Source organism: Microcaecilia unicolor, chromosome 2, assembly GCF_901765095.1.
Source record: "Microcaecilia unicolor chromosome 2, aMicUni1.1, whole genome shotgun sequence".
In the NCBI taxonomy this organism is placed as follows: domain Eukaryota; kingdom Metazoa; phylum Chordata; class Amphibia; order Gymnophiona; family Siphonopidae; genus Microcaecilia; species Microcaecilia unicolor.
The window spans coordinates 241,141,914-241,168,871 of record NC_044032.1 but is presented as its reverse complement, the minus strand read 5'-3'; the positions used below and the strand labels follow the sequence as shown (position 1 = coordinate 241,168,871).

At 44.8% G+C, this 26,958-nt stretch overlaps 1 protein-coding gene across 5 annotated transcripts in view; it reads right to left on the bottom strand.

Moving 5' to 3' along the window:
* PIP5K1B (phosphatidylinositol-4-phosphate 5-kinase type 1 beta) overlaps positions 1-26,958 on the bottom strand; it is a 435,282-nt gene that overhangs the window by 407,816 nt on the left and 508 nt on the right. The window contains exon 1 of one of the 5 annotated variants that reach the window (XM_030193841.1): positions 26,488-26,509. The exons of the other annotated variants lie outside the window; for them this stretch is intronic. The gene's annotated coding sequence lies outside the window, so the exon portion shown is untranslated. Of the gene's footprint in view, positions 1-26,487; positions 26,510-26,958 lie in introns of those variants that run through there. 5 annotated transcript variants of the gene reach the window in all.

The following is a 26,958-nucleotide window of genomic DNA, read 5'->3' as shown; positions in this document are numbered from 1 at the left end:
AAGAGCGATCTACGAGTATTCCTTCTGACTCTTCTCCTCCACCTCCAAAGAATGAGTCCCTGTACGAGGACATTTCATTTCCAAAGGAGGCCAGATCAGTCGTTGGCCTTTTAAAATTTATAGAGGCCCCAAAGATAACGGTGGCAGTATCTATACATAGACTGCTGAAGGACCAACAATTCCTCATGCAGCAAAATCCACTCTATTCAGCCAGTCTCTAAATGTTTGGATAGAAAGTGTAATGTCCAACCATCTCTAGGATTTAATAAAGTCTAGTTGTCACACTCTTCAGTAGTTGTGAAAGCAGCAATGCAGACTGTGTTTAAAAAAGAAAAAGCAGAGATTTTTCTAATAGGCCCCATGGCAAAGATCCTAGATTGATGGACCATATTGTAAAGAAAGTATTTCAGAGAGCTATGTTCTCAGCAAAGACAGCCGTTTACCGGTGTATACCAGGGCTGCTCAAAGCCCTTACTTAAGAGAATTCAAACCACTCAAAATACGGCAACAAGACTAAACCTCAGGCTATCAAAATTAGACAGGGCCTCCCCTTTTTACATCAAACTATTCTGGCTGCCCATCGAGCCAAGAGTATGCTTCAAACTAGCATGCCTTCTTTTTAAAACACTACACAGACTGATCCCCAGCTACCTGCCAGCTCATTTCTGCTTTGTAACCCCAACAGGAACCAGGAGACAGGAAGCTGCCAACTTCTTCACCTTCCCCTCAAACAAGGGAAAGAAGAAACTAGCGCTCTTTGACAAATCCCTTGCCATCCAAGCAGCCAGACTTCGAAAACATTGCAGGAACGTTCTTTCCCTCACAATCATACCTCTCATTTTGAAAGAAAACGAAAAACCTCTTATTCACAGAAATATGTTCTTTAATTAGATTTCTGCTTGTCACTGAATAACCACTGTAATTCTCAGAGGAATGTTCTGATCTCTTTATCCCCTAAGATACTTGTTAACTGCTTAGAACTGAAAAGGTGTTAGCGGGATATAAGCACAAATGTAATGTAATGTAATATATGGTACAATATATACATATGATCCTCCAAAAGGTGCAAGTCTTTTTGTCGGCCCTCTCTTTACAAGCTCAGGAGCAGCCAGCACCAATACTAGCAAAAGCTGATGAATATAGCATTTAACATATCAGGACTACTTTTGATTCCTTTGAAACCTTGGTTACAATATCTGCTTTGGCAATTGCAGCCTAACAGCTAGCACGGTTGTGAACTTCAGGCTTCTATGCAGAGTCCACTCCAAGTCAGCAGATGCTCCTTGGGGACGCACTCTTTGGGGGGGAAAGTGAAGGAAACTGTGGGGATAATTAAAGCTCGCTGCTCCATGCTTCGGCATCTCTAATCTGTTCAGCCATCTCTGCTAGGCATTCAACCAGTACAGATGTGGCTATTTCACTACCAACAAAGATGGCTCAAATTAAGCAGATTACCCCTATCCAACCTACAAAACAGCCTTCTTTTTGTCTATGCTTCTCACATTGGGTCTCCTCAAAACAATCATCCTGCTCGACCTGTGGGAGCCAGGGTTCATTTTTTTTCTAATAACTTGGCAGACAATCATTATGAACACATGGGTCCTTTCTATGGCCTCAGATTCACCAGCCACCTTCCAGATCGACCTCTACTAAGGTCAACTCCAAGTGGAGCCTCACCTACAACTGGGTCAGGGGCATTAACACCTCCTGGTTACAACTCTCTCTATGCAGCCTAGCATCCTCCTGGCTTAGCCTAGCATCCTCCTGGCTTTGGCCCACTGCCTTGTCACACATTTTCGCACATTGAGATCCTAAGACACTATCCTGGCCCTAGCTGATCAGCCTTTCGCCCTCTATCACAGATAGCTCCTTTGGACTTCTATACCCCAAGTGTGTCACTCTGCACTCATGCTACGTACTGAACTTATTTTGCAGTGCTGCAACTGAATAATCTGTTGCAACAGAAAATACAAAACATTTCTTCAGAGGGGAACATTTCTTTTAATGGTACGCTGCCTGCACATGGTTAATCAGAAACAGCTAAGAATTGCCTGTACAAAGTGCATAGATAATCTCAGGGGAGTGAACCTGCAGCAGTAGGTCTACAGACTTCCTGGGTGGGTGCATCATGCTCCCTGAGATGAAAAGCTCATCTTTTAGAGGTTGCTTTTATCTTGACCACTTCTGTAAAACACATTCTTCTAGAATTTCCTCTCTATCATGTATGTTTGTTTTGACAAGATTGTAAGCTCTCTGGAGAAGGGGCTTTCTTGTATCTGTGCAGCCCTGCATTCATCTGCTGGCACTAACAAAGCAATGAGTACTAACTTAATAATTGGAAATGGAGAGCTGATATGAAGCATAGCAAAACAGTGGCTCCACAAAGTTGCACGTATCATGATATTTGACATTTTTGAGAGAAAACAATATTCCACTGTTTCTTTCTACTAGGAAATAACATTGGGAGAAGAGGATGCGCTGGGTTTTATATCAGCTGCATATACATCTTAATGGAATAAATATATGTGTCCATGAGGTTCAGCTTGCTGTTTAATCAACCCTGTATTCACTGATACTTTAGCAGCAAAGGATAGGTACAGCTCATTCTTAAAAGAGTTCTGTGAATGGGGGCAGGCTCACTGTCAATGCTGTGCATGGTCATGAAGACGGACATGGATTGGCCAGGACTGCAGATGCCACAGAGGCAGATCTCAAAGCCCCCAATAGTGATGCTCAGGGCCAGGTATAAGGCCCATGATTGCAGGGCTCCAAAGTGAGCCCTGGTGTGTAATCCTCAACAGAGAATTGTCACTGTAATGAATGAAGTAGGTAGGAATGAACATGAAATAAAGGATAAAACCCCTGTATAGCTGCAAAATAAAGACTCAAGATGCAGGATCCCAGCCCTGGTTCTGACTGAGCCCCAAAAGAGAGGGAGGAAGTTGGTCAACATAAAACAGTACTATAGAATGAATAAGGAAGGCCACCATGCAATAAATTTCCATTCGTAACCAGTCAGCTGTAATCTCTCTGTCTAATCACTTACAAGATTGTTAGTTAAAATGCTTTCACCTATAAACAGTCTGCTTAATATATATATTAAGGGGCCCTTTTAAAAAGCTGCAATAGGAAGTGGCCTGCCAGGGCCGTGCCTAGGGTCTCTGGCGCCCCCCTGCAGACCATCAGTTGGCGCACGCGCCCCCCCCCTCGCACTTTAAATTTACCTCTCTCCGCCTCCGGCTCTGACGTAAGCTCAGCATCAGTGAAAGCGCTGCCTGTCTGACGTCTCTCCACCAGCCTTCCCTTTGCTCGTTCTTTCCCTCTGTGTCCCACCCTCAAGGAAATGACGTCAGAAGAAGGCGGGACATAGAGGGAACGAATGAGCGAAGGGAAGGCTGGTGGAGAGACATCAGACAGGCAGCGCTTTCACTGATGCTGCGCAGATGTCGGAGGCGGAGCAAGGTAAATTTAAAGCGCTGGGGAATTGGGGATGGAGCGGAGGAGTAAGGTTTTTTTTTTTAATACAACTTGACGGCGCGGTGCCCTTGAAGGAAGGCGCCCCCCTGCAGCGCTTACCGCGCTGTGTTGGCACGGCCCTGTGGCCTGCAGTAGCGTGGGCACATGGAACTGCCACGCGCCGAGGCCACTTACTACCATGGCCACAAAAAAACCTTTTTTAATATGGAGGTTGTTAATGATCATACACTAATAACAAAAATTGGCGTACGGCTATTTACTGCCCGAGCCCTTACCACTTCCTATTTAAGAGGCGGTTAAGGGCTCACATGCTAACCCAGTGGTAATCGGCTCAACTAAAACCGGGCATGCCTACTCCCTACTCCCCGCACTAGAAAATACAAAATTATTTTCTTGGCACAACTGGCGGAAGTGATATTTTGCCGCGTGCTACCCCTATGGTAGCCCTACCGCCGCTTAGTAAAAGGGCCCCTATGTTAGTTCAGAGTATATCATGCAGCGGATTTTAATATGTGCATTGTCAGTTCTGAGCATATCGTACAACAGATTTTAATATTATTATTATTATTTATTGCATTTGTATCCCACATTGCCCCACCTATTTGCAGGCTCAATGTGGCTTACATAGATTTGATAACATTGTCATAACAGGATATCGGGTACAGTTAGTAATGTGTAGCGATTAAGGAAGGGGTGAGGGAGGAAGGAAGGGAGTTGTTAGGGTAATTATGGAAGGTGTATGTACATTAAGTCAGTTTAGCGTATATCCTATGGCAGACTTTAATAAGTACATTAAGGGCCTCTTTTACTAAACCGAGCTAGCGATTCCCAGCGAAGCAATGCCGACAAAACCCATTCACTATGAATGGCCTTCATCAGAATTGCCACACGGGAATCACTAACGCGGTTTGGTAAACGAGGCCCTAAGTCACTTCTGAATATATCCTACAACAGATTTTAAATCATTTATTTATAATTTTTCATTTTACAAGGGTCACTTGCAAACAGTAATACAGAGATGATTGCACATTAATACAAGATAAGAAGAAAACAATCCCAACTAGATATATGGATTATATACAATCTTTCTCTTTCTTAGACCACAAAGTGAAGAAAAATAGGGAGAGTGAGATAAGACAAGGAGATCAATTAAACAGTAAACAGAAAAAAAAACATGGTATTAACCTGATTATCCCCAGATATTACTCATCTAATTCATTATTCCACATTGATCATCTGGTTGGCTTCTTCAAGACCAAATATGGTGTATAGTCAATTCATTTCATTGAAAACATACTTATTGTCCAGATTTTAGTTAGAAATAATACACCTGATTACATTCTCTCTCTTTAAAAACCAGAAATTATTTAACAATACATATACTTAAGTCTCTAATTCAAATCCCACTGATTAAAGCAATCCCAGTTTTCACAGGCTTCACTCCTTTCGAATGAGGAAAACTTTAGGAGTCATACCTGGAACTCTGGGAAAAACAATAATCTCGACATTAATCATCCACAATAACATTCACCTTATCGTTCAAAGCTTCTGGTCCATTATCATTTTCAGGATCATAACCACTTCTAGCTTGTGTAGAACTTCATTTATTATATCAATTTTTCACTCTCAAAGGGTTCAGTCAAATTGTCCATGTAACTCTCCAATAAGATTATATCTGAAACAAAGTTATTTACTACCGCCGTCAGGTCCTGAAGCGCCTTCCAGATGGCATTCAATGTAACCTCCACGGAAGCCAAAAACTCCAAGGTGATTTCTCTTGAGGTGTTTAGGAGTGGTTCTGCCGATTTGGGTTCTGCTGTAAATGTTCTCCGTTTCAGCATATGCCTCTAACTCACTCCTCCACTCCTTTGGACATTGTGGTTAAATAATTCGGGAACAATGGAGTTGTTTTTCCAAGTCCAAGAGCGTCAACGCTCCTTTGCCGGTGCTAATCAAAGGACCCGCCAACCCTTTCATCTGTGGGCAGTTTGACGCGCAGCGGTCCCGCACTTGCTGCTCAGGGGACAAAATGCTGGCCATCAGCGGCTGACCACCAGTTGTTCCCTTCCTCTCAGTTAAGGAAAGTGCAATTGCAGAGAGGGAATTTACATAAAGAAGACAAAACTTTAGAGGGCAGCTGGGCCGCTGGGCATACGAACTTCAGGTCACCATCTTACCACTCTCCCAGTTTGGGACATATCAGAGGCCTGTCTGATATGGGTAACCCTTCAGCATAGCCCTCTGAGTCACTGAAACACAGAAGCCCCTCCACCACTACAAGGTGGTGTCCCTTCGGAGGGGCCTACAACAGATTTTAATATATGCAAGTCAGTTCAGAGTATATCCTTCAGAGGATTTTAATATGTGTATTAAGTCAGTTCAGACTACATTGTACAACAGATTTCAACATGAGCATTAAGTTAGTTCTGAGTACATCCTACAACAGATTTTAGTGCTCAGTAATTTGCTTTACCCAAACAAGCCCAACTACCCCACAATTCCATAGACTGGAAACTGAATGCTCCAACTTTACTAGAAAAATTAATTCTCATATGTATAATTTCAAGCATACCATGAAACTGGCATTTGAAATCTTTTAATTCATTTATATGAAAGCTAAAAAGAAAACACTGGGCTTGTTTGCATATTTTTGCCCTTTCATCTGATCCTGTGCTGTTTTATTGCATTGTGCCTTTTATGTGAGAGCATGAACTTATGGAAAGGGTGTGGTGTGGTGAATCAGATGGGACATGATGGGCAGGCCCCAGAGAAATAAGATGACACTAAATTCAGAAGTGTTGTTGTTGTCTTAATGACATGTAGAGTTCCTCTATTTGAATCCATGGAAAGTCAGTACTATCTTTAGTGTTACATGGAAACTTTGAAAAAGAAAAATATATGCATATATACTAGGCATGTGATTACAGAAACAAAGGTTTCAGACCCGAGCTAGTTCAGTCTCTGTTGTGTGGAAGGTTTTAAAACTAACAATAAAATACATCTCTTCCTGTCACCCCGGGTCTGTACTGATAGCCCCAATAGGACTCTATGATAAACAACCACAAAGACATGATAAAGAAATAGTACTCTAACATCTGACTTAAAAAAAAACCTCACACTGATAATTAAAATACTATATTCCAACAATCAGGACACTTAGATGGAACCATCTTTAAATAAATTGATCTCTAAAAATAAATAATAATCAAACATCAACAGAAATTTTTGAAAGAAATTGTTCAAGGACTGAAAGGCCTTCATGTGATTTCCTCCTATGGTAAGCATTATCCCCGCCTGGTCAGTTAAATAGGGTTTAAAGGCCTAACCGCAGATATTCGCTGACTTTCTTAGTCACCACCGTAACAAGGGAACCTACCCTTAGAAGCTGCAAATTTCTTTCTCTTCCAGAACCAACAGATAGAGGCGAGCCATGGCTCTTCTCACTCTCAGTCCTGCATCCGGTCAGACCATTCTGCTGTAATCAGGTCTTGAATGTCTGGATGCATCTGGAAGACCTCAAAAGGACCTTTCATGATCGATGAAGATGGAACTCCTGACGCCAAAGCAGAAGGTTCCTCAATGGAAAGTACTGCCAATGCCTCAGATATAAGAGTACTGAACTCCTTTTTATGGAAAACTTCAGTACTTTCGGGTCATACCCCTCCTCAGGAGGGAGCTTTTCTTCCCCTAATGGCTCCTTCAATGATGGCTCCTCTGAATAGACCAAGTCCACATCAGATAAGGAGGGAAAAGCAGAGATAGACCTCTAGAAGTGGGCAGATGAGGCTAAACGAGATATCTTAAAAGCTGGAGGGGCAAAATAGTGACAAACTTGCAGCAACTCTTGATTGACCCTGCTTCAGGAAATAGGCTTGGTATAAGAGCAGTATAACCTCTGGAGAAAACAGAGACCCCAATGCAGCTGAATGCTCTGTTGGGCGCTGAGGCTGTAAAATGGTGGCTGTGCTCCACACATGATCAGACAGAGGCTGTCCCTCACTGCCAGTCGGCCCTGACAAAATAGTGCCCGTTCCCATGCTCTCCTGCATCAAACTGCAAAATAGCCCTGGCATATTCGGATGCTGTGCCAAATCCAAAGACGTGCTGCCGCTGACCACTTCCAGCTTACAGACACTGCAATGCCCCTACACCGGCTAGTGGGTCCCACAGCAGAAAAACTGCTTAACTGCCTCTGCAGGAGTCATCATTCACCCCCATCTTGCACAAGCACAGCACAATGTAGACCCAAACAGTGAGTCAAGATCCCTCCCCTACACTAATAGAACTTGCAACCCTCCAAGCAGTTCCGAGTCAAACTATAGTCAGATTTACCACTGTTGGCTTCTCCCCCTAAGCTCACAGAAAGAATCAGGACTGATACTCTGTCCCATGCTCTTCAGTAAACATCTTTCCTTCTCCTTTCTTTAACGTTGTTGTGCTTGAAAAGGAGAGCTCCACAGGAAACAGGTGAAGGAAGAGAAGAAGTCAATTCACAGGGCATCAGAGGCAGGGACCTGAAGACCTCCAAATATGACTCTGAAGACTCAAGCCACCCGCAAAGCTCAAATGGAGACTAGCTGACCAACTGGACCAGGAACAAATTACTCTGAACCAGAGGCTGAAAAGTGTATCCATCCACCTGCTGGAAACAGAAAACAATGAGGAGCTGGACTGGATGGCAAGAGAGATATATCTCAGTTCTCTATCTCCACCTGCTGGTTGATGGACAAGACTGTCCAACAGGTTCTAGAATAGTGGGAAGCTACATAATGGAAACTGACATTTTTAAACTTCAAATTCATGCCCCTATCATAGAGAAAGACAAACAGGCCTGACAATATCTTGAAGACCTTATTGTTTTAGAAGAAATATCTGATTGTATTTCTTGACATACTTCAACAGTGATACACTACCAACAAGCACGTCATCTTAAATGTGTGCCCACATACAGGACCTTATCAATTGTAAGAATCAGCAGTTAAGGGGGTAATGAGACTGAGGGATTTAGGGCACACAGAGAAATAATGCGGACCCGATGTTTGGGTATTACTTACTATTTTATTATGCACTGCACAACTGTTAGGGTTTTTTGCTTAATTATGTGCCTGACATAAATAAAGATGAAACAAGTAGTGAGTAGGGGTGGTGGGATAAAATTGAAAAAGTTGGATGACGATTTGCACTGTTTTAATTTTCTCATATCTTCTGACATTGGAACATTGAATGCTCATGTTGTCTGAGTTGTCACATGGATTTGTCATCAATAAAAATGTCTTTAAAAAAAAAAAGAATCAGCAGTTAAATGTCACAACGAGTATGCATCCTTTACCCATAGTACACATGGCCAGGACTTCAAATACACATGAAAGTTTACATTAAATTATCCACAAATATTCAGCCAACCACTAACAAGTGCAAATCACTTTAATTCTTGCCTTTCAAAATTAATATTTTGGGAAAAAAGTTAGCTAGATTTTGCACTAGAGCTGCTTCATTCCCTATACCCCCTATAAGATCTCTTTGACAGCGATATAGCTCTCTGACTTTTTCTCACATAAACTATTAGCTGCCAAGTACTGCAACGGCCTTGTTCGGCTCTGTAAACTGTTCCGAGCTATTTCCAATGTGGCCCAGACCACTAGGCATACTAAGGCCATTATTTTAGAAACATATCCATATGTAAACAGCAGCATGGAGACATAATGCAGAGATTTCAAGGGAGTGTGGTTTGAGCATGGTTGGAGAGGGAGTAAAATCTAACATGGATTCTCTGCTTTACAAAGGGAACACATGTGTATGAGGAAAAATTTCCACATTGGGTCTACTTAGCTTTTAAAAAATGCTTGTTTTGGCCACAAGTTATTAAGGGAGTCGTTCTTCTTAAATTCACCCCCCCCCCCCCCCCCCCACACACACACACCTTTATTTCCATCTCCAAAATGAAATCAAATTAAAATTGTGGCCTCATACCTCATTGGTGGGTGGCACTTACAATGTAGATCTGTAAAATGGGGAAGCTATATGTGGAAGTAGCAAAAGCGCCACTTCCACTTCTAAGTGCCGACACTTCCACATGGAAGCTGCCGGGTTTGTGCCATTCACTTTTTCAACGTGTACATTTATAAAATGGCTGCTCCCACTGCATGTGCTGGCAAATACATGTGCATTCCTGCGTTGGCTGAGCCTTTTCTAAAATACCACTGGCATTGGGCACCACTGTTCCCTCTAAGCTGAGCGGGAGTCTTCCACCTATGTCCTGCCAGTGTGGGGGGGGGGGGGGTGCTGTTTCACTATCTCATTTTCAATAGTGAGGGACAGGCAAGTTCTGCAGGAGTCAGGGAACATCCTTGTCCCTAACAATTGAAAACAGAATATTGAAGCATTACCCCGCCCCCCCCCCCTCCCACTGCAGCAATGCAGTTGGAGGACTCCCACTCAGCTTAGAAGGAAGAGCATTGGGCACGTTCCTACCTGGATAGCTCAATTCCAATCTCAACGTTCTGTATGTACAGTGTGGGAGCTCAGTGTCTTTATTTATTTATTTGTTACATTTGTACCCCGCACTTTCCCACTCACCATAATGGGACTCATATCAGTGTGCTTTTTAAGCATGGGCATCACTTGCTTTTGCCCAAGGTGACAATTGGGCCTTGATCTACTCCAAGAGGGGGGGGGGGTGTAAGGTTGAAGGTTTGGCTAGGGCATCTAATACCCCTGGGCTAGTAGCCCTGTTTCTGTAGCCCCAGGAACGAAAAACTATTACCATGCAACTTTTCTGCACAGGTATAGGGTAGGTTCCTCCCCCCAGTTCTGAACATCTCAACCTTAGGAGCACCAACCATAAAAGACATGAGCGCCAACAACTAATAAAAAAACACACATAACTATTATTTTATTCTTACCAGTGGGATATGGAGGGAAAATGATTATACTATGGGTAAAAAGGAGGAAAGGGATTTATGCCAAATGATCTTTCTCCTCCCCCTCACAGTATGTTTGTTAGGAGAGAGGTTTACAAAATGTACTTACAGTGGGTGGGGGGGAGGGGGCAAAGCACTTATTTGCCTAAAGCCCATCAATGGGTTAATCCTATCCTGTTTCCAGCCAGCAGGGGACCCTCAGACAAACCTAGTGCAAGCAAACAATGATCTGAGGCAGGATGCCACCCGCTGCCTTTCCTGTTGATCTGCAGAAATTGTTCAAAGCCTGGATAATTGTATATCTGCCTTATGATTTCCCTTTGTACAATCTCAACACTGTCATGACTGGTGAGCTGATTTCTATAGAGGTGGGGGTGGGGGAGGAAGGGGTATCTGACCCCAATCAGGGTTCAGAGGAGAAGGAGGCTGCTCACAGGGATAAGGAAAAGAGAAGGAGAGCTGCAAGGTTTGGGGAGGGAGGTACAAAGCCAGTGCATTTCGGTCCTGGCTAATAACTCATGGCCAAATGTTCAAAACCCTTTCTCTTTCTGTGGTGCTGCTTTAACTCAAGAACTGAGACGAATCGACTGCACTTCTTGCCCTCTGTGACCCAGAATTTGGATGGAGGTTGCAACAACAGGGTTGGTTTCTATTGAACCAAGATGTACACAGAGCAGAACTTCCATGAGCCACACCTGTTTACAGTACATGACATCAGGCCAAACTGCTATTCACGTGCAGTCAATCTATTGATCAAATCACCTTAGAAACACACATCCTTATGCAAATGGCCATGCCAAGATTAGTGCAGAACCAACCTGAGCCTGCCTGCCACTGTAGACTCTCTCTGACCGCCCTCTGGTTCAACTACATGACTAATTCTCAAAACTGCATCAACAAAAAAACAAAAAAAAATAAAAATAAAACTTTACAGAATTTATGGCTACAGTTGATGACAGCTATTACAAAAAGTGCCAGCAGGATTGCAAAAATGGTGCATTCATCCCCAGTACACAAACAGCCCCATCACTACAGGCATTCAATTTCAACCAAGGTGATTACCCAGAGACAGGATGAGGAAGAACATGGTTCCAAATTAAACTACTCTGGTTTCTCTTCAGACTGAACTAAAGGTCAATAAACAAAACAATTACAAGGTGACATATTTTTATTGGATTAACTTAATACATTTCTTGACTAGCTTTCAGGAGCTACACACCTTTCATCAAGCCAAAACAATACAACGATATAAGAAAAGTCATATTGAATCTTACTAAGGTCTATCAAGCCCAGCATCCTGCCTCCGACAGTAGCCAGTCCAGGTCACAATACACCACAAATCTAAGAAAGAAGGTTTCCCATAACTCCTTTCCAGGATGAAAAATTGTACTTTTCCTCCAGAAACTTGTCTAGTCCTCTTTTGAGCCCCACTGTTAGTCACCTTGAACTCGTCCTCCAGAAACAGGTTCTACAGCTTAATTCAGCACTGCATGGAAAAATAATCCTTTCTACAACTCGTTTTCAATCTGCTGGTCACTATTTTCATGGAATGATGTCCTGTTTTTGTGTTGTCTTACAGATTAACCAACCATTCTCTATTTAACCATTCCCCCCCCCCCCCCCACTTATAATTTTATGAACTTCTATTATATCGCCTCTCAGTCACCTTTTCTCCAACCTGACCTGTCCAGCATCTCTTCATAAGGAAAGTGTTCCTTCTCCTTAATCATTTTTGCTGCATTTCTCTGAGTCTTCCTAGTTCCATTGCATCCATTTTTACACGGAGTGACTGGTACCGCACACAGTACTCAAAGTGTGGATGCACCAGGGTTTTATACAGAGCCATAATATTCTCAGTTCTCTTCTCCATCCCTTTCCACATAATCTCTAAAATCCTATTTGGGGTTTTGTTTAGTAGTCACAGCAGATCAGGCTAACGCCAAGATTTAGAAATACTTTCTGCAAAAAAAGCATATGTGTTGGGGGGAGGGGGGAGGGGAAGAGGACTGAGGGAAGCTTGCACTGCCACTCCTCATTCTGTACCTGTTCGCTAGAGGAATAGTGTGTGATGGAAGCTTGCATGCCACTCCTCAGTCTGTACCTATCCTCTAGAGGGACAGTCGTTCCTCACACTGTACCTGTTCGCTAGAGGGAAAGTATGAGGGAAGCTTGCACTGCCGCTCCTCAGTCTGTACCTCTTCACTAGAGGAACAGTGTGTGACAGAAGCTTGCATGCCACTCCTCAGTCTGCACCTGTCCTCTAGAGGGACAGTCACTCCTCACACTGTACCTGTTCGCTAGCGGGAAAGTATGAGGGAAGCTTGCACTGCCGCTCCTCAGTCTATACCTGTTCACTAGAGGGACAGTGTGTGAGGGAAGTTTGTAGTGCCATCTCTTTGTGGTGAGACAGTGTGTGTGTCTGTGTGCAGGGCTACTTTAAACACCGATTAGGCCTTTGGCAAACTTTTGTGTATGGATCCCCCTCCAGTCCAGCTTCCTTAGCCCCCTGCCAGCCAAGCCGTTTCCTGCCATAAAAAATGTGGCATAAAGGCGCGGAGCCATAGTCTAGGCCATGCCGTTGATAGCTCTGTTGGTTCTACCCCTCAGAAACAGGAAGACAGCAGCTCCACACCTTTATATCACTTTGGGGGGGGGGCTGGAAGTAGCAAGCTGGCGGGAGGGGGGGAGAAGCTGCTGGACTGGGAGGGGAGGAAAGGAAGATGCTGGATCAGAATACAGATGCCAAGGGTGGCCCACCCTTAAGAGTGAGACTAAAGGCCAATCAGTGAGGATTTTCTCATGGTGCATTCGGGGTATAAATTTGGAACAGTGGTGAAGCAACCGAGGCCTGAGCAAGGGCTGCTGGCTGCTCTTAATGACTAGTAATGCCTTCATGTGAACCTAAAAATGGATTTCTGCATCATGGCATGTTACACGTTTTTCAACTCAACTATATCAAGCACTTATCAGCACTAAAACACATTTATGGAAACACATCTGCGGAAACAATTTTTTTTTTGTACCTTTGTTGTCTGACCATTTTGTTTTTTTCCACTTGGGTTGGTCCTGGTCTCTTTTTACTACATCATCTTGTTGGTTTTCTCCCAAGTCCTTTTCCAGGGTCTAATTTCCATTTTCTGCTTTTCACAATCTGTCTTCTCTTCTTCTCTTATATCTAGCTGTGACTCTGATCCTTCTGTCTCAGTGTTTTTTTCTAGTTCTCCAATCTGCCCTTTTTTTTACCTACCTATAGCTAGAATTTATTTCTTCTTCTCCACCCCTCCCCCATCCTCAGTATCAATCATTCACCTATTTACCAGTTTTTCTGCACTTACCTTCCGAGTTCTCCCATTCCTACTTGTCTTAAAATGCCCCCAATCTCCTATTTCCTGTCCTTCACCCATTTTCTAGCTCCTATTTCCACCCTTGCATTCATTGCCTCTCCAGATTACCTGTTTCAGTCTCTCACCCTTTATCAACCCCAACTCCTTCCCTGTCATTCATCTTGCTCCAGCTCCAGTCCCTTTGTTTTATCCCCTTATTCAGGCTCCTATTTCTCCTTTTACCTTCTTTAATTTCACCCTTTCTCACCTCCTTCAAAGATATGTCCCCTTCCACTGTCCCCCACTCTCTTCATAGCCCTCCCTCTCCTTTTCCCCCTGCCTCTTCTCCCATACTTCTTTCTCTCCTTCTTCAGCATCTGTCCACCTACCTCCTTATCCAGTTTTTATTTATCCTATCTCTCCTCCACCTTAATCCCCCCAGTATTCATCCCTTTGCCCCTTCATCTTTACCTTCCCCTTGCTTGTGACCTTGCTTCTCCCCCTTCCCCACACAGTCTCTGTCCTTCTCTTCCTTCTCCCAGCCCCTGCTTCATCTCCAACCCTTATATCCAATTTGCCCCTTGTAAGACCCCAGGCCATGTCTCTCATGGCTAGTATTAGATCTCTTCCCCCACCTCAACCTCAACCCCAGACTAATAGGTCCCCTTCTCTCTGCCCCAGCCCTAGCATTAGACCATTTCAGTCACACCTACCACCTGCCAGCATCAACTCTCTTTCGCTTTCCCTAGCCTCTGGTTCCAGTCCCAGCTCCTTTCTCCCATCTTCCTCCCTCTACGGCCAGCAGTTCCAGCACGTGCCCCCTTCTCCCACCTGCTTCTCCCCCTTTTCAGCCCCCAGCCCCAGCTCCCTTCTCCCATCTGTCCCCCATTTCAGCCAGCAGTTCTAGCCCCAGCCCCCTTTTCCTACCTGATTTGGATTTTAAAACCATTTACCGCAAATTGCCACCCCCCCCCCCCCCACGTTGCTGCCATGCAAGCAATCTGCTTTGAGGCTTCCCTCTGCTGCACCCGGCCCTCGTGGAAACAGGAAATTGCATCAGAAGTGGCAGTACGGCTGACCTGCACGGCTGATGCTGCTGGTAACTCAGGGTAAGTTTTCAGAGGACCAGCCAGAGTGGGAGAAGAAAAGGGAGAAAGATGTCAGTTTGCAAGCGGGGAGAGAGGGTTGTCAAAGGAAGACGGTGACTGGCAATGCTGGACCGTGTGCAGCAGTGGGACGGAAAGATGCCAGACCTGTGGGAGCTGAGAAAAGGAGAGAGAGAGAAGCCTGACAGCTGGCACAACAGGTAGCACGGCTTGCAGTGGCTTTTGGCGCCTTCCAGAGGTCAGCACCCCCCTGCTATGCTTACCGTGCTTACCAGGTTGCACCGGCCCTGCAAAAACACACTCAGAAATTTATCATTCCATAACAGTACTAACTCTCAGGATTCAAAGAGAAATAATCTTATCTGTGAAAAGGCAGCACAGTAAATATACAGAATGAACAAAACTACCACAGATCTTAAACAAAGAAACTATATTCTACTATAATAAAACTCACCCTCAATGTTCTGAAGACAACGTTCTGAAGTCACTCAGTCACTCACTGAAGGGTTCATGGATTCATGGTGGTGAAGCCACAACACTGACCATGTCTCTCTGCCCTGCCCTCGCATGACGGACCAATCAGAAAAAACACCCTCAACATTCTGAAACACAAAGGACCATCACAACACCGTTCCCAGGCAACACTAGGCAACGTAAGACGGACCAATCAGAGGAAACTACGTGACAATAAGGGAGGAGCATTCCCCAGCAGAATGGCTCACTATCTGTGCAGCACGGAGAGCACAGAACCACTGCTGGAATGAGAGAAGAATATTCCTGCTGTGGGTATGTGCAAAAATAGACCGGGGGAGGGGGGGGAGAAATTTTTAAATGCCTAATGCCAGTACTGAAGAGTGCCAGAGGGCCTATAGCACAGACTATATTTGGGATCGCTTGACATGGAGTCAGAGGAGCCGGAAAACAACGTGCCCGTCACCATCTGGGACGTGGGCGAACAGGACAAGCTGCGGCCCAGCTGGAAGGATTACCCGCGACCCAGCCAGCAGCAAACAGCGACCAAGGAAGGGGGAGGAGTACTCCTTCCCTGCCTAGGAATCGCTGGAGACTGGCTGCCAAACTAACGAAACAACCGCACACCGACGCACCACCTCCATCATCAACAACCTGCACACACACCGCACCCTCACACACACACACACACACACACACACACACACACACAAATAACTCTGTGACACATACACACAAAAAAAACCACATGCTAGCGCCCGTTTTATTGGTTTCGGAAACGGGCCTTTTTTACTAGTGTTAGCATAATACCACTTCTTGGTCACATGCGCAAAACACAGACAGACCCTCAACAAATATAAAATAAGGGACCACAGATCAGTAATAGAGTTACAAAGAGGGGCACCCAAGTTTTCATGGGGCCTTCCTCGCAGGACGGCTCTGTGAAGGGGCGGGGAAACCTGTATTTATCGAAACAAGATGGGCGTCCATCTTTTGTTTCGATAATACGATCGGGGACGCCCAAATCTCAACATTTAGGTCGACCTTAGAGATGGTCGTCCCCGGTTTTCGGCGATAATGGAAACCGAGGACGCCCATCTCAGAAACGACCAAATCTAAGCTATTTGGTCGTGGGAGGAGCCGGCATTCGTAGTGCACTGGTCCCCCTCATATACCAGGACACCAACCGGGCACCCTAGGGGGCACTGCGGTGGACTTCAGAAGTTGTTCCCAAATGCACAGCTCCCTTACCTTGTGTGCTGAGCCCCCCCCCCCCCAAAAAAAAAAAAAACCACTCCCCACAACTGTACACCATTACCATAGCCCTAAGGGTAAGGGGTGAAGGGGGGCACCTACATGTGGGTACAGTGGGTTTCTGGTGGGTTTTGAAGGGCTCACATTTACCACCACAAGTATAACAGGTAGTGGGGTGGTGGGCCTTGGTCCGCCTGCCTGAAGTGCACTGCACACACAAAAACTGCTCCAGGGACCTGCATACTGCTGTCAGGGAGCTGGGTATGACATTTGAGGCTGGCAAAAAAAAACAAAATTAAGTTTTTTTTTTAGGGTGGGAGGGGGTTGGTGACCAATGGGGGAGTAAGGGGAGGTCATCCCTGATTCCCTCCAGTGGTCATCTGGTCAGTTCGGGCACCTTTTTGAGGCTTGGTTGCAAGAAAAAATGGACCAAGTAAAGTTGCCCAAGTGCTCATCAAGGACGCCCTTCTTTTTTCCAATATCGGCTGAGGACGCCCATCTCTTAAGCACGCCCCCGTCCCGCCTTCGCTACACTGCCGACACGCCCTGTGAACTTTGGTCATCCTTGCGACATGAAAGCAGTTGAAGGCGCCCAAAATCGGCCTTCGATTATGCCAATTTGAGCGACCCTGAGAGGACACCCATCTCCCGATTTGTGTCGGAAGATGGGCGCCCTTCTCTTTCGAAAATAAGCCTGAAAGCCAAAAAACTGAATTGGAACCTCAAGAAGTCAGACTGCATTTACAGCAAACAGAAACTGAAATGCAAGATATCAGAGATATGTATTTCCAAAAGTTAATAAATTCAAAATAAAGTACTTTTTTTCTACCTTTGCTGTCTGAGCATTTTATTTTTCCATTCACTTTGGTCCTGATGTCTCTCTTCTGATTTCCTCTGTTTTTTTCATGTCTTTACATAGTCTCCTGTCCATTTGACATTTTTTCTCTCTATATATCCACCATCCATCTTCCCTCTGAATCTTTATCCATCCTGTCCTGCATCTTCCTTCTGTGCCCCTGTCCCTATCTGACCCCCTTTTTCAGCATCACCCCTCTGTGTGCCCGTGTCCCTATCTCTCCCTTTTTCACTATTGTCCCTCTGTGTCCCCATTCTTCCCCTTGTGATCAGCATCACCCCTCTATGTCCCTATCCGCCCCTTTTCCAGCATTGCTCTTCTATCTTTATCTCTCCTTTTTCTAGCATCACCTCTCAATGACTCTATTTCCCCTGTTTTTCAGCACTGCCCCCTCTGTCTTCCTATCCTATCTCTCCTTTTTTCAGCATTGCCACTCTGTCCCACTATCCCTATTCCCTTCCTGTCAAGCACTGCCTCTCTGTGTCCTTCTCCCTGTGGTCCCTTCCCTGCCCAGCATCTCTTCCATATGTCCCTGACTCTCCCTGTGTTCAGCTTCTTGTCTCTTTTCTTCTTCCCACACTCCATCACCCCATCCCAGGGCCAGCATCTCTCCCTCTTCTCCCTTACCACCCCATACATAGCCCCCTCTCTTCCCTTCCTCCAATCTAGTTTCTTTCTCTCCCCCTCTCTCTCCAAATGTCTATTTCTCTGTCCATCCATCTGGGGCCAAAATAACCCTCTGAAAGTTTAATGGAGCAGGACCAAATTTGGTGTGGGGAAAAAAAAACTTTGAAAAGATACATCAAGATTGAAATGGGACAGACTGAACCAGGGCTTCCAGAGAAATAAACTCCCCTCTAATTGGCACAATGCATTTTTATAGGAGACTAGTAAAAAAGGCCCGTTTCTGGAACGAATGAAACGGGCGCTAGCAAGGTTTTCCTGGGAGTGTGTATGTTTGAGAGAGAGAGCCAGAGTGAATGTGCGGGTGTGTGACAGAGTGAGACTGTCTGTGTGACAGTGTGTGTGTGAGAATGAGAGTGTGTGACAGGGCCGCCTCCCCTGTTCCTAATGCCCCTCACCCCGTTCCCTCCCCTCCTTTTCCTCCTCCTTCCCACACTTGGGTTCCTTAAGGCTTTCAAAAGTCTATGTACCCCCGTGGCCCTAACAGCCAGTATCCGGATACCCCACCGCTTTCCTCCTCACCCCTCCCCCAAGATGTAATACTTTCACGTCCTTCTTTTTTTTTTTTTTAAGTGTCCTATCTACCCTGTGTACAAATGCCCGGCATTCAGATTGTGTTCCTCTCGTAAATTTTCATTTCTTTCATTCATTCAGAACTTGCCCCCCCCCCCCCCCCCCCCCGAACACTTTTGGTTCCTTCAGTCTTTTTAAACTGTCCTATGTACCCTGTGTGCTAATGGCCAGCATTGAGATTGTTTTCATGTCCCAAATTTGCATGTCTTTCAGTCATTCACAACTCCCCCCCCCCCCCCTTCTCCAGTTTAACACTTTTGTTTCCTTCAGTCTTTTAAAACTCTCCTATCTACCCTGTGTCCTAATGGCCAGCATTCAGATTGTTTTCCTTTCACAAATGTTCATGTCTTTCAGAACTCCCCCCTATCCCCATTTAACACTGTCGGTTCCTTCAGTCTTTTAAAACTCTCCTATCAACCCTGTGTCCTAATGGCCAGCACTCAGACTGTTTTGCTTTGCCAAATTGTCTTTCACTGATGTCACTGAGGTCAATGCGTGCCTGCCTAGCAGACCACTTCCGGCAGGCACGGTCCCAAGCACATCCTGTTGGAGGTGAGAATTATTATATAGGAAGAGGTTCCTGCTTCTGAATCATTGAAACATGTAATAATGAGGGAATTATTCCTTTTACACCATCTTTCACTTGTTCTCTATTCTAGTCAAACATATCCAAGCCAGCATACACATATGAAAACACAGAAATCAGACACAGACAAGCAAAGAACAGGCATCCGTGTGCGCATGCGCGCACACACACACACACACACAGAGGGGTTGGAGAGAATTCCATGAACCATGCTCTACATGCTTTTCCCACTTGTTTACCCATAGTCGGTTTCCTCTGAGGAGATTAATGTTTGCGATGATTACATCCTAATCCTGATTCTCATCATACTACAATCCAAAAATTGCAACCACATCCAACTCTGTCTCTGCCATGATGGCTGTCAGGCCTGTGCTTTTGTTAACAAGACTTAGATCATTTTACTTTCCAAAGAGATGATTGTCGCCTTCTGTTAGCATCATCCCTAGATACCGTGGAGCTCAGGAAAAGCCACAAAAAATGCTATTACCCATTGCCCCAGACATCAGAGGTTGGTACCCTTAAAAATATGGCTTTCTGATAATGCCCTATTTAGCCCACCCTGCCCCAGTTGCAGCCTTGCACTGGTCTCTTGATGACCTTACGTTCCTTGCCTTTTTTCCCCCCTATTATTTCATTAGTGATGCCTCCTGCAGTTCTAATTTCTGCTTCCAAGAATTTACTGCATGGATAACTTGGGGCTTTTATCCCTGAAATATTTGTTTGCCTGTGGGGAAGAGCAGCTTGTGAGAGGAACGTGGACAGAAAGGAGAGAAAGCAGTGAGGCCGAAGGATATGACACCATACTGTATAGTACTCTGTTTCTATCAGCATTCAAGAGAAGCATGGATTTAGCAAATAAGCATTTGTCCGGACTGTTCCAAAACCTTATCACGCAATCATAAAACAGCCCTTACTGGATGTTAATGTGGCAGTGCCAGCCCAGCTCTTTCCGATAAATCAGCCAGTCATAAAACGTGATCAGGAAAACTCTTTGTTCTGATTTTTATTTCATTTCTAAGAAGATATTCATGTTCCATTATGAAACTAAGAAAATCAAGGCCTTGCAGTGCTTCTCATTATGAGTCCCACGCAGCTGTCACCCGGATACATGTAAAAGTGTAAAGACAGCATGAAGAAATGAAGGCTTAAGGAATAAGGTTTAAAAGAAAATACTAAATATGGCCACACCAAAACAATATGTGTGAGCTCGTAAGAAATGAAATGTAATAGACAATAACATTCTAACATAGTTATTTTTATTTGTTACATTTACATAGTTATTTTTATTTGTTACATTTGTACCCCGTGCTTTTTCCCACTCATGGCAGGCTCAATGTGGCAAGCAATGGAGGGTTAAGTGACTTGCCCAGAGTCACAAGGAGCTGCCTATGCCAAGAATTGAACTCAGTTCCTCAGGACCAAAGTCCACCACCCTAACCACTAGGCCACTCCTCCCTAGTATAGAGAAGAAAGTAATACTTAAAGTGATAGAGACATTTATCTGGTAGGGTGTCTGCCACCTTACCCCCTCTCCCAGTCATCCTTTGCTCTGTTCTTCTTTTATAGACTCGGCCTGTTAGCTGTCGTAGTGGTGGTGGAGGTTTACTTTATTCATGTTCAACAGCTTAAGTTGTGCCACTCGGTGATTATTAAAAACATGTTCTTTTTTTCTGGAGTCTAGGTTTAGCTATTAATGGAGGTATTATTTCTATCCCCCCCCCCCTCACATCATGATGAATGAGATTTATATCCTACACACAACATCCCTCCCCCCCCCACAACAGTCAGCATTTCTCTCCTCCACCCTGCCCCCCCACACACATTGACCAGCACTTCTCTCCTCCACCACCCCCCATGATGACTGGCATTTCTCTCCTCCACCCTGCCCCCTGCAGTAACTAACGCAGATGCTCAAGGCCCCACACTGGTCCAGTGCCATACCCTTACTGTCAGCGTCAGCCGGGAGAAGAGGGAAGAACAGAAATCCAATCGTGGCAGTGGGACGGAGGTTGGATGTCAGAAATGCCAATCAATGTAGAGGAGGGATGGGTGATTATTAAGGGTAACTAGGTTTTGTATTTTAGACTAAATTTACAGGGTTTTTTGATTTGGAAGCGGGAGGGCAATAATAAGAGGTGAGCTATTACTAGAAACAATATGCTATATAAATAGATGTATATACACACATTTATGTGCTGATCATATAACTGGTTCATCACATAGGCCTGCTTTTTCACTGGTCTGAGTTATGTGCACATGTTATTCAAACAGCGACTGACGTTTGTAGCTCTCCAGATAATTTTGGTGCTACCCCTGTCCTATCTCCCAATTAATGCATATTTATTATGAGCATAGCCTGATATGGTATGGACTATGCATAAAATCCTTGACAAAAGAATGGGGAGGGCCACAGGGGGTTATGGTACCAAACATATTTTGCCCAACATAGCATCAGCAATTGGAGAGCTTAGTGGTAAGGCTACAGATTGGTTTGTCTGAACCCTCCCACCACAAAAAGTGTTCTGCTGCCCCTGTATAAAATTCTGAAGAGAAACAAGGAAAATATTTTTAAAAAAAACAAGATTTGGGGGCCAAAAAAAAAAATTAAAAAGTGAGCATCTGTGCATGCTCAAGGACTATCGTCTCCCGCCATCTTGGAGAGAGCGGAGTCAGCTGGCCTCAAGTATGCGCAGATGCTTAAAGTCCTGTACCGGCCAGCACCCAGCTTTCTCTGTCAGCATCAGCCACAGGTAGGGACCACAGCAATTCCAGCAACCGCGGGGTGGGGTGAAGAGGCTGCATACTCTGTTGTGAGCTGGAAGACCTAGTGGATGCAAAAATAACTGTATGGGTCTGGCAGCCTATACAGGGGACCCAGGAGTCCGAATGTGTGTGTGGCAGTCACACTAGTACTGCTTGCCTGTTTGTTTTATAGTGAGGTATGGAAATGGATGATGCTAAGGGGGATCGTATATTCTATTCTAAGTAGGGATGTGCACAGGTAAAGCAACCTTAGGTCACCTCTGGAAAAGTTGGTTTTTGGCCCTGATTTTTCTTTCATGTGTTCGTGTTGTTTGACATGTTAAACAATTGGTACCTACCCCTCCACCCCGTTTTATATTTGCATTAACTGTCCCCCCCCCTCCCCCGTTATCTCGGTTTATACTCAAATAGGTTTATATTTGAGTATATGCAGCCCTGCATATGTGACTTTTTAAATATCAAGCCCATTGTTTCTAGGGCAAAGATCTTCCTTCCGCATCATTTAATTTGGTAAGGTGGTCCTTGTTTTCAGCTGGACTCCACCAACCATGAGCCTCTCAAGAGAGGAAGGAATTTTGGCCTTAGCTCATGCCTTTTTCATTGTAGTTCATGATTAGTTACATTCAAGTACAAAAGATATTTTCCTGTCCCTGGAGCGCTTACAATCTAAGGGGCCAATGCACAAAGCATTACTGCAGCTTTAACCCGGTTTTACATTGGGTTTTACGGACCAAGCAAAGCTCAAATAATTTCAGTGCAGAAAACATTACCGCAGACTGCATTAACACACATTAAAATGCATGTAAATGTGGTCATTAAGTATTCCACGGCCACGCTAAAAAAAAAAAATTCTCTTGCACATTGTGCATGGGAAACTTTTTTCCCAGGTCCAGGGTAGCACACAAGGGTTGATTAAGCGGAATTGGGTATCTAGCAGCACCCCTTCTCTCCCTCCTCCCTACCCCAGACTGGTTTAGAGCAGTGGGCTAAAACCAAGGAGGCCATGGTCCAAGTCTCATCGATGCTGCTCCTTGCAATCTCAGACGAGTCACTTAACCCACTGCTGCCTCAGATACAAATTTTAGGTGCTGATGCACAAGTATAATGCGGAATTAGCACCACAAAAATACTATACACTCTAATCAATGACCCTTATATGGTAGACAGGCCCTGTCCGGTGCATCCCAGGATGCACTGTGTGAGGCAGGGTACTGCCGCCCAGACTGCTTCCTGCACTAGCCTCTAGCAGCTTCCCTCCTTCTTCCCAACCCTATCCTCCAATACCCCCTCTTGTCTCCAGCTTAAAATTCCTTGGTAGTCTTGTGGCCCCCCCCCCATTGCTTTCCGACCTGCCCCCCTTCCCCTAATATTACAAAATTAGTATGCCATTGTGGTCTAATGGCTCCCTCAAACAAATTCCCTGGTAGTCTAGTAGCCCTCTTCCTCCCTGTCCCCCCCCCCAAAAGTCCCTGGTAGTTAAGTGGGATCCCCCCACTCACCCCAAGCCTCGTCTCTCAGCCCCGTACCTTCGATAAGACAGGAGCAACGCCCACTCGCTCCTGCCTCCAGTGTTGTCATCTTCATAGCGGCAGCACCCTGCCTCGCGCAGTGCATTCAGGGATGCACCAGACATGGCCTGTCTACCATACAAGGGTAATTTCGTGTTACACTTGTGTATCGGCCCCTAAATTTGGTTCTGAAGCAACAGAGGGTTAAGTGACTTGCCTGAGATTGCAAGGGGCAGCATCAATGAGCCTTGGACCATGGCTTCCCTGGTTTTAGCCCACTGTTCTAAACCATTAGGCTACTCCTCCACCCCTCAGGTAGCCTCCCTACTGATCCCATGGTTTTTGACTCTGGCTCACCCCCTCCCTCTCCCCAAATATGTTCTGTCTGTGGTTCTTGTCAGTCTGTGTCTTTATTAGTCTGTAAATTTTGAGAGACAAGGACCCATTATCAAACATATAAATGGTGAGTGTCGTACTCACTCGCAAATGCGCAGTAGAGACCCTCTCTGCCCCGCCCCCACGTCAATACATGATGACGGGGGCGGAACAGAGAGGGTCTCTACTGCGCATTTGAGAGGAACAAAATCACCGTCGCTAACGCTCCCCCCACCCGGAGTCGCCGCCGCCACCCACCCTCCACCCGGCCGGGCCCTCGCTCCGCTACTGAAACAGCGAGGGAACGCAGCACACAGCTCTGCTGAGCTGCCATCCTTCCTTCTTCTTCTCTGCCTGTGTCCCGCCCTCGACGACGTTACATCACACGAGGGCGGGACACAGGCAGAGAAGAAGAAGGAAGGCCGACGGCAGCAGAGCAGAGCTGTGTGCTGCGTTCCCTCGCTGTTTCAATAGCGGAGCGAGGGCCCGGCCTGGTAGAGGGGTGTGGCGACTTGGGGGGGGCGAGCTCGGCGGTGGGGGGGCCTTGCAGCGGCAACGGGAAGGGGCTTTCAACCCCCCCCTTTCCTATACGAGCCCGTTTTTACCGGCTCAACGGCTAGTATAAGTATAAAAAGCCCTGCTTCCAGATGGTAGATACTACTCAAATATAAGAAAACCCCAGCAAAAGACTACAAGAGGATACCTCAAAGTCAGGAAGCAGATGTTGCTATGCTACTTTAAAATAAACACTGCCTATTTTTCGGAATTATCAACATATGAGCACAGACTTTTTGGGAGCAAAAATTAAAAATTTTCCTGACTTAGCATGGGAAACACAGAAAAGGACAGAATTCTTAGCTTTAAAACCTAGAATTCTTAATTTAGGTGGTATGTTTGTGTTGAAATTCCCTTGCAGGTGTTTAGTAACGTTAAATTCAAATAATTATGTGTTTTTTTTTACCTGAATAAGCTGCTGGAATATGTAAAATCTAAGAAGGTATTAGGGATACCTTGGTCACATCTAGTAATTGAATTCGCTGTATATCGGTTGCGAATCTCAGGCTCTCCACTGCTCTATTGATATTTATTTTTCCTTTATACTTTTATTTCCTAGTACTTGGATCCAAATATGTGGACAAAGTGATGATAATTGTTTTTCTTAGTAAATCATTTTCCTGTTGATCATGGTTGGGAATTACCTAAACATTTATCTTAATTATGTTCAAATAGTTTTCATTGAGTTTATTTTTTTTGTTACATTGGTACCCCGCACTTTTTCCCACTCATTGCGGCAGGCAATGGAGGATTAAGTGACTTGTCCAGAGTCACAAGGAGCTGCCTGTGCTGGGAATCAAACTCAGTTCCCCAGGACCAAAGTCCACCACCCTAACCACTCCTCCACTCACACTGAATTACATCAGACAATCTCAGTACACTGATTATTAGCACATTGCCATACATATATCAAACCACAATACCTATAAAACATACCATTGGTAAACTTTTATCCCAACCCCTATGTCATATTCAATTACACTAAACAAACCTTTCTATCTTAATTATATAAATGTAAAATAAATATTGATAATAAAAAAAAATAAACACTGCCTTGATTTGTCTTCCAATACATTTGAATAGATCCATACATCCAACAAATCAGACTGCACTTCTGAATAAATCAGCTGACCTCTTACACTCTCCTGCAACAGAGACTTGTACTCTCTCTTTCACTAGGGCAGTGATACTCATATTCTCTTCAAGTGTTTGTCAAGAAGTTGGAATCTGTTTGCATGAACATATACATTTTTACATACATTGAGGGCCTCTCAGTGTACAAAAAAACATTTAGGGATTCTGCCATAGTATTTGCTTACACCCTACACTGTCAATTAAAATGCATTGTGATGACATTGTAAGTAGTACGCTATGCCATACTTTGTATTGTTATTTGAATATTTTTACTGCTGTAATTGCCTATTGCTTATGTTTGAATTATTCTTACTGTACACCGTCTTGAGTGAATTCCTTCAAAAAAGCGGTAAATAAATCCTAATAAATAAACAGTTTGGGAATCACTGCACTAGGGGCTTCATGTTAATATTCCCACAGGCTTCTTCACATTCAGTGCACTGCTAAGTAGCGCAACTTTGTAAAAGCCCACCATGGTGTTTTCCCACTGCCACAAAAAGAGAAGAAATCCCTCTAGAAAGCAAGTAAAAACCAACCTAACTCACCTTGAGCTACTACTGAAAAAGGTGTGAGCAAAATCTAAATAAATAAATAAACAAACCTGAATGAACTCTATGTACTAAGTACTGTCTCCATAGACACAAAATGAGGGCTCCTTTTTATCACATTTAGGCAATATAATTCCTGTGATTCAAGCGCCTGCTGAGAGCTAAGGGGCTTCTATGATTTTGTGCCGGAGCTTTCTGCATACTCTTTCAGTTAGAACCCAGACCCTACACAGTTGTCAATATCATGGTTGGGTTTCTTCATGCAGCGCCTCAAGGGCAGTGGCTACGAATTAGGCAGCAAAGGATAACCGGATGTGGCAAAAGCCAGTTTTGTGCGTGTCCTTTGAAACAGACCTGCAGCAGGCGCTAAAAAAGAGTCTCCTGAAGCTCGCTGGGAGTGCTTTCCACCGGGACTGCAGCTTCTACAGTGCACAACCATCTGCTGCTGACAACAGGAATGTGGCAACCAAAGTCTGAAACTCAGGAGCCAGCGGTGGCCAGTCCCACCGCTGGTATACGCATTAATATATTTCAGGGAAGGCAAACCAAACGCATCCTGCTTTCCTCTGAACTCCCATTAGTTACTGACGCCCCCATGCCAACCTCCCACTCAAAATGCACGGGGAGGGGGGATTGCAGAAAACAGTACATCGTGTAACTTGTGTACAGGTGGTGATTAGTACTACTCCTGTTCCACAGCATTAATTTTAATTCCCATGATAATAAACAATGAAAACTCTCTCCAAATAACTTCCTGTCCCTACAACCGTGACAATCAACCACATCAAGCAAGCAAGCCAACCGGGAAGTATTAAATGAAATGTC